Here is a 9,216-nt window from a genome sequence, read left to right on the forward strand (position 1 = left end):
AACAACAGCGTGTCAACTCTGTCTTTGCTCTAGGTAGAAAGAGGCCATGCATTGCAACCATTGACGAAGTATCTCAGTGCTGGGAGTCACTTTCTGGGACGCCATGAGGCTGATCTACATTATTGATCTAGTTCAGAATTTGTACTTTTAGAATTCAGAGAAGCAGGCAGTGAAAAGTGAAAAGAGGACAAAGCAACGCAGAGGAGACAGTAGCGACTTGAGAGCGCAGCCACCACCACTGCCACCATGTGCCTCCTCAACAAGCCCAAGAGTGCGATGACCCCGGCGGAGCCGCCGAAGCGGGAGGAGGAGGAGTTTCACACGCGGCCACTCTCCGTGCTCATCCAGTCGGTCAAGAACAACACCCAAGTGCTCAACTGCCGCAACAAGAAGCTCCTGGGCCACGTGAAGGCCTTCGACAAGGCACTGCAACATGGTGCTGGAGAACGTGAAAGAGTTGTGGACCGAAGTCCCCAAGAATGGTAAGGACAAGAAGAAGTCCAAGTCAGTCAACAAGGACCGCTACATCTCCAAGATGTGCCTGCGGGGGACTCAGTCCTTGTGGTCCTGCGGAACACGCTCATGCATCGCCAGCAAGAAGGGGCCCCCTCCCGGCCGTCAGAACTTGCCCCCTCGTTCTGCAAAGACCTGCCCTTTGTGCTGGGAATAATAAAGTCATGTGTTTTTCCTAAAAAAAAAAAAGAAAAAAAAATATTTAGTGATCGCCTCCTATGGGTTAAGAGTGGAATCAACACCATCACATAATAAACCATTTAATCTCTCCAACCACCCCATGAATTGATTATTATTGTCACCATTATTTTACAGGGAGGAATTTTATTTTTTTTAACTTTTTATCTTATATTGGTGTATAGCAGGTTAACAATGTTGTGATAGTTTCAGGTGCACAGTGAAGCAACTCAGCTATACATATACTTGTATCCATTTTCCCCCAAACTCCCCTCTACAGGGAGGAATTTTAGTCCTGAGAGTTAAATGGCCTTACTGAGGTCATAGGGCTAGTAAGGGCTGAGTCTAAAATCCAAATCTATCAGACTTTTATTCCTGTGCTCTTTCCCATCTCAAAATCTCAATAAGTCTTTAACTTCTGCCTCACCCTTCCCAGGATTTCCTCTCTCCAAATCCACGTGGAAGAATGGAAAAGTCTTTGTAGCTGAAGAGACCCAAGTTCAAGTATGGCCTGGGCTAATACATAGGTGCAACCCGCTTCACTTCACTTCATCAGTTTTCTCATTTGCAAAATGGGATTGTTGTGAGGATAGACTGAGTTAAGAGAAATGAGTGCAGCTTGAGAATTGTGTCTTCTAGAAAATTTCTTTGTTGAGTTACACACATTTTCAAGAAGGTTCTTAAAGATGACACAACTTTAAGACCAAAAAGGATGCATATTTAGTGGTGAAATTTTAGAAACCAGGGCAGTTCCTTAAGTAGGTCATAAGAAAGCACCTTAACTTACATCTCATGGGTAACCTCACATAATACACGGGCAGACATGTGCTAAGGTTGGCAGGGTCCTAATCACTGAAGAGAAAAGATTCATACTTTGTCTTGTAGGTGATCTAGTATCCCTGGAAAGAAAGCAACTGAAATCTCAGCATTCTATCTGCCAGGACTTGTTACCAATGGAAAAAATAGTCTGATTTCTGATTTGTTTATTGTGAAAGTTATTTGATCATTCTGGCTCCCCGGCAAAGAGAAAGCTCTCTCTGGCCAACTAGGGCTAAAAGAACCTGATGAATGGTAAATCTATCTGCCTGCAAAGTCCCATCAGATCCACAGATCACATTAAGCAAGATGGAGAGAGGTCAACAGAGCTTTATTTTTCTGATGAGAAACCATGACCCAACCTTCATTTTCTCTTCTGTTCATAAACCCTTTCTTTTCTCTGGTACCACTTTCTCTTGATTTTTCATGTTTGAGTCAATCAGTCAATCAGCAAACCAATCTGCCTGCAGGGAAGTGGTGTTGTATACTAGTAGCAGGAACGGTCGTATTAACAGCGGTGATGGTGGCAGGAATCATAGTAGTAGTAGTAGCAGCATAATAACTTCACTTGAGTGCTTACTATGTGCCAGGCACCATTCTAATCCTCTAACGTTTTAATCTATTTTATTATCCCAGAGGAGCTCATTACTTTTTGCACTGTCACACAGCTGGATAGTGGTGGAGTTGGGTTTGAAGCCAGGTCTGAGTCTAGACCCCTCACTCTTGCCCACCCACTGTGCCTTGCGATCTAAGATGAGTGGATTTGAAGTCAGACTAATGCAAGATCAAATTCTACCATTTCCCAGCAGTGTGACCCCTCTGAGTGTCCTCATCTGCAAAATGGCGTTAATAAAACCTACTTTTGCAGGTCGCTGTTAGCATTAGAGTGTACATATATTGCACACCTAGTACCAAGCCCTTACCTTATGTGAGGGCCTGCCCCTCCTGTTAGGCTTAATGGGTAAGGGAATAGATTCTGAGGTCAGTATTTGAGGTTCAAATGCTGGAACCACCACGTCTAGGTGCTTAGTGTCTCCGTGCCTCTATTTTCTTGTCTGAAAATGGAGCCATCATGTAAGTGGGATTACAGGGGGCACGCAATGCAATAACATCTATAAAGCATTTACCACAGTGTCTGATGAATAAGAAGAGCTCAAGCAACATGGATTGTTGTCAGTATTATCATCTGATCCTCAACGTCCAGAAGAGCACCTGGCTTGACGTAATTGGGTGAATGCGTTTGAATGAACGCTAGGCTCAGCAAGGGTAGCCCATAACGCACTCCTTTCCAGTTCAGGATTAATGTATGCATTCTGCCCATCTCTCTGGATGCCTCCCTGGTGTTACATTCACCTGGTTCCTCCGTTCCTCGTCTCCCTAGGAAGGTGTCTCCGTGTAGTGCCCCCATGAAGAGGACGCGGCTGTGATGGATTGTTCTGTTGGAACTGCAGGGCGTTGACAAGCGCCAGCTTCATACATCACAGGGCCATCAGGACTGGCACTTTGATAATGTATTATGTGAATACATCATCAGAATGCTGTCACCCCGGTGATGGATTCAGCAACAAATGGGGCTATCGTAAGAAGGAAGGAGAAGAGAGTGTAGGAGGAAGGGAAAACCTCTAGCTGATGAAGAGGAGGTCTTAACAATGAAATACAAAGTGTCCCAACCTGTCTGGCTGATAAATGCTAAGAGGGTCCTGGGGGTGGGAAAGATGGCAAGGTACCACAGTGGATGGATGATTAGCCTGAAGACCTGGGGCCTTGGGGTCTAGTCATGACTCATCTCATGACTCCTACTAAGCCCTCGTGACCTTCTCTCATCTACAAAGTGAGTATGCTATGGAGTACTGCTGAAAAGTGAGGTACAGTACTAAAGGGCTTTACATCAATGATCTTATTTAATCCACAAAATTACCACATGCTATAGGCATTACTAAAATTATCCTCAATATTCATATAGGAAACTGAAGCTTAAAGAGTTTAAATAACCTACCCAAGAACAAGTATAAGGAACAGATTCAAACACCAGCTGTCAGACTTCCAAGCCTATAGGATAAACCACTGTTATTATGACCCAGCCCTTATGTAAATTAAGGGACTCTGCAAAGGCTTGATCTCATTATGACCAGTATACAAGTCCACCCTGAGTACTAACTATTGAACTACAAAGTCCATTGTCCGTGCCTCAGCTTTTTAAAGATGGGCAGACTCTTGAAAACCCTGAATTCTTGAACATTTTTCTCTGCAAATATGAGGAATTCCTATATCAGCATGCTAGAATGGTATTATTACAATGTCTTAGAATATCATCTTCAGCAAATTCTCCATAGCTTTCATGTCTGGCATTGAATAGCAGTGGCAATGAAGGCAGGACATATTATAGTATTTGAGGGAAATATGTTTACGGTGTTCAAACTCCTCACCTCACCTAGGACTTACACAGCCAACCAGTTTGCGCCTACATGGAACAAGGTCTCGTTTGTCCAACTGCAATAGTTACCAGACAATAAATAAAATAGAGCAGCCCTCGTGGTGTAGCTACTTACACATGAAGGATAGGAGTGGCAGAAGGCTGTGTGACCTTCAGGAAAACCATGGAACTTGGAGTCAGAACACTTGGCTTATTGACTCACTAACCTCGTAACTGTAGGCAAAACATTTTTGTTTCTCATCAGTCTCCTAACCTTTAAAAAGGAAATCTCTAAGCTGAACTGTCACGAGGTTTCCTCCAATTCTGCATCCTATGATTCTCTGAGCATTAAGCTCTGCACTCACCTCGTTTGCAAACTTCCAGAGTAGAACAAAGGCTACCAAAACACTAGTGGAGCGAAGTACCTAACCCATCAAGTTGCAGCCACTAGCATGCACAAAGTGAAAGTGCTAACTCCACAGATTTGGATATTCACCCTGTAATGGTGAGATTTAATTTCAGCAGAGAGGTTCCATATCACATAATGGTGTGTCATTGCACTATGTTTTACTTCCCTTAGCAAATAAAGTATACAGGGAAAAAAAATGAAAATAACATACATTGTTTTATTATCTTGTGAAATTGCTGGGTTTCAAGCCAATAGAATGCCTTGATGCTCAAGTTCTCCAGGGTGATACAAAGTGCAGTGCATCTCTGTTTGGGAAGCTAAATTTAATAAACAGAGTAATCCCCTGGCAGGCCCTGGGATTTTTCTAATATCCTGATGGTGTCAAGGGAGAAGGGCTTGAGATGTGAAAAATAGCATAAGACCTTACAACCAAGACTTACTAGAAACAGTCGCCCTTTAATTGAGGCATCTGCTTTTTGCATGTTGTGGTGCTGAACCGGAAATCACATTAATTGTGTGTGCGTTGTCCACGAGCCTTGGGGTGGGTGTCATGCACAAGTCGTCGTGCTGAACCAGAAGCCTCTAAATCCAGTGTTGCACAGACCAGTCTTAGGACACAAAGATCCCTGTCTTTTCTCAGCTATCAAGACATCCTCGTCCTATACCCCTTCAGGGTATTTGAAATACACACTGATAAAAGTTCTGCTAAAACGTCTTATCAGATTATAACAGCAACAGTAATGATCATCATCATCCTCATCATCTTGCATTGTATTGTATACACAACTTATACTTTTTATTATATGTTAGTCCTATAATAATGCCTCTGTAGAAAATGTCTCTGGAACTGTCTGTACTAAGTCAAGTTCCCTAGGAGCACAGCCTGAGTTGGAGGATGATTCTTATGCAAGTGATTTATTCGTGCAGTACTCACAAGGGGAAGAGAGGTAGGGCAGGGAAAAAACCTAGACAAGGGTGAGGAGACCACATTCAGTGTGATCCCATGGGAAGCCTTGAAGCACAATGGCACCACCATGTTGGTTCCACCTTGAGACAAGGGACCATCCTTTTAGTACCGCCGTGTCAGTCAGCTGCTGGCTGTGGTCTTCCCAGAGGAAAGGATACCCCTGGGAAAGGAAAGGTGACTCCCCTCAGACCCCGGGCAATTCTCCAAAAGAGGGCAACAGCTGCTACTCACAGGATCTGGGAGATGGGCATACCAGCACGGTAAAGAGAATCCTAACCTGACCCCAAAAGCATCTATGACACTGTAAGTGCTTCACCCAGATTCTGGGATTCCTTCTACCATTTTCTTACACCCTGTTCCAGTTACTGCTGCAAAAAAAAAGTCACCCCCAAACCTTAGTGGCTTAAGACAAGAACCATCATTTATTCTGCTCCTGATTCTTCAGCTTGGGCAGGGCACAGCATGGGAGGCTCACCCTGGTTCCATGCAGCGTCAGGCGGGTGACTCAACCAGGAGGTCACTTCCAAGAAGTCTCACTCACATGGTTGGCAAACTAGGGCTGGCTGTCAGCAGGAGCTTCACCAGGGCTGAGGGCTGGAGTTCTTGATTCCCCTCTACATGTCTCCACGTGGCCTGAGCTGCTGTAAAGCATTGTGGCTGGTTCTAAGGGCAAGTGTGCCGAGAGAGAGCTCAATAACTTCATATGTCCCAGCCTCATAAGTCACATAGCATTGCTTCTGCTGTTGTCTAGGCATCATGGCAGTCACTATTGCCTCGAGTTAATAGACTATCTGTAGCTCTTCAAGGGGAGCAGTGGAATCCTTGAAGAGTTTAAGGGATGGGAAATACTGCTGTGGCCATTTTGGGGAGATGCGATTTTGGAACATAATCCCCTCACCAACTTCTGTGTGCTTTCTTTTTAATGGCTGACACCTGTGACTCTTTTCGGAGAAGTGCAGAGAGATCCAGGAGTGTCCAGGAATGTAGCCCTCCTAGGTCTGGGCAGGAGTATGGAAGCTCCTTGTTGCAATGAGAGGCAAACTCAGAGATGCAATGTACATTCCAGAGCTTCTCTGCAGGATTAGGCCGAGGCTGTGGCTTCACTGAAGTCACACCCTTAGTTGGCGTCCTCCCCACCTTACCCTGCTGCCCCCACTCCTTCTGCCAGGACCATTTCTGTATCATCTGCAGATAAATCCTCATCTCAGAATCTGCTTCTGAGGACCCTCACCTAAGACAACCTCTCTCTTAGGAAGTCATAATACTTCTTCACAAGGTCATTTATCTATTATTTAGACAAGTATCACTTTGTAATCTCCTGTTTCATGTTGTTTCACAAACTTTGATATCATCATTTATCTTGATGCTTGATTTCCCTAGCACTGCATGGTGCTGTATGTATCTTATTCATCTCCGTTTCCTCCCAGTTCTGAAAAATCAGTGGGAATGAATCCTGTTGAACACTTAACGATGGTGCCAGCCATGCTTAACCTCTTGGCGGTCATTATCCCGCCTAATTCTGAAAACAACCCTTATGAAGAAGCTATTATTGGATCATCCTCATTTTATAAATGAAGACTGTGACGTTCTGAGGCAGGGAAATTGTGCTACACCAACTCCAGGAGGAGCCATGAACAGGATATTCTCAGTGAAAGCACTCCCAGGAATTCAGAGAGAGTGGTGCCCCCTAGAGTTGAGCAATATATTAGCTCTTCTCAGAGGGATAAAGAAGCTTCCCTGAGATTACTCAGCTGGGCAGTAGCAGGGTGTGGATTTGACTGTCTGCTTCGTTCCAGAGTCCTCACCTTTATACGAAGCCAAGATGCCTTCTGGCAGTTAAGATTGGTGAATCATTTTCAATCTCTTTCTTTTGCCCCGAGTCAATTTTTTAAGGTGGTGTGATGATGGAAATATTTTTAATAATAGTAAAATAAATTCTTGGTCACGTGAAAATAGCCTGCTCTATTCTGTAGTCAAAGTCTATGGCGGGAGAAGCCACTGGGGGCGGGGAGGTGATTCCGCATAAGATCCAATGACCTAAGAAGAGGCTATCTTCCAGTGAGAGTTGAGTGGAAAGTTACCAGGAAAGGGATCTGGCCCTGGTGAACCAAAGAAAATACAAATTGTCTGCCAAGTGAAGCCACGTTTTTCTTTTCTGATTTTCTAGCTGGCTGCCTCACTCGCTGCTTTTTCTGCAACAAGCACCTCTACAACTGTGATGGTGATGGGGGTGGGGGCGGGGGGGGGTGACATGCTCTAGCCTGATGCCTCATCTCAAGTGTCAGCCTCCCAATCTGAAAAACTGAGGTGTCAGTTCCAGAAATTGCTGTTTTCCGAAGTGACATTGTGGGCGCATTGTGCTCTTGACAGAGAAAGGAACCCCGTGTGAATCTCCCAGTGTAACCGACAGGCCATTCCAAGTTATGAAGAGCCTGGGTATTGGAGACAGACAGACCCGGGTTTGATTCCCAGTTCCAACAACCTACCCACCGTGTCACTTAAACCTTGGAAGCCTCAGCTTCCTCTTCTGTAAGATTGGGATTTGTGATGTAAAGGTAAATGGAACAATGGATACTAATCAATTGAGTATTTGGAGCATATTGAGCTATTGTTATTGTTTTTGCTCGTCATCATTGTTGTTAGTCATAAGGCCATTCTAGATTCACAATCATCAGCTGCGCTTCTACTTAAATGAAAAGTCCAAATTAATTTGATTTTCCCTTAAACCCTTTTGGCTACAATTTTTCTTATCCCTAATAACCTCTCATCTTACAATTCTCCTTCCCCCCAATAAACACACACACACACACACACACATACACACACACACCAACTTGTGGGCGTCATTAAATGATATTATCCAAGCCAGTTGTTGGAGTCCACAGTTTTTTCCAGGTAAGTATTACAGCAGCCACTTAGTGACAGGGCTGCAGTTAAAACTGCAAGGAAACGATCACCTGAAAGACAGCACATGATTATTTTTTTTGAAATGATTGCAGCGCCTTACATCTCTGTGGTACATTATCATTTATCATATTCCTTTGGCATTCATCATATCACATGACCCTCTCAACATCCTACGTGGTAGGTACAATTACTAGGCAAAATGACTTGCCCAGGGTCACACAGCGAGCCACGAGGCGGGAGAGCTCAGGCTCAGACCTAATTGCATCTGCTTCCAAACCTGGTGCCCTTTCCACTCTACCTTTTTGCCTGCTAGCATTGTCTGAGCATTTAACTCCTCCCATGGCTGGCTGATTCTAGGGCAGATCAGTAATAACCCAGCAGGTCCCATCAGTCATTGCTGAGTTTAAGATGTTGAAGCAGAAAGAGTTTGGGGGAGAAAGGCAAGTCCTCTCCCCACCGCCACTCCAGGAGCCTGACACACATCCCTGTGCTCAAAGATGTCACCATTCATGTCCTTTCCCCCAGAAGATTCAGGCAGGGGAGCTGGGTAAATCCATCATGGCCCTGAACATAATGTTGATGAATGATCTCATTAACCTGGCAGCCTGTCCCACGTCAACAGCAGCCCTGATCCTTTGCGCGAAGCCTGGCTCAGCATCCTCACCTTCCTCCCCCATCCCTAATGATAGTCCCATCCCCACGGCTGAGTCCCCCAGCCCGACCATGCACTGGGCCGTGGTGCCTCTCATAATCACTGCCCTCCCTACACACAAGCCTGAGAGCTGGTTAATATCAACTTCAATCATATAGAGACACTGAGAAACAGAAGAATTAGATGATTTTTCCAAGTTCCAAGGGACTTCAATTCACATCTGGCTGACCCCAAAGCCCTGTTCTTATCTCAACACGGTACCAACTTTTCTAGAGTCTTTAGCAGTTTGCAAAGCCCTTTTTATCCATTATCTCATTCAGTCACCCAACCAACCCCATGGGGCAGACTTTCTCACAACACGA

General features: G+C 44.8%; 1 pseudogene; it reads left to right on the forward strand.

Moving 5' to 3' along the window:
• Window positions 1–246: 246 nt before the first annotated feature.
• Window positions 247–9,012, forward strand: LOC133104207 (uncharacterized; annotated as a pseudogene).
• Window positions 9,013–9,216: the final 204 nt, after the last annotated feature.

The sequence above is a fragment of the Eubalaena glacialis genome, chromosome 13, assembly GCF_028564815.1.
Source record: "Eubalaena glacialis isolate mEubGla1 chromosome 13, mEubGla1.1.hap2.+ XY, whole genome shotgun sequence".
NCBI classification, from domain to species: Eukaryota; Metazoa; Chordata; class Mammalia; order Artiodactyla; family Balaenidae; genus Eubalaena; species Eubalaena glacialis.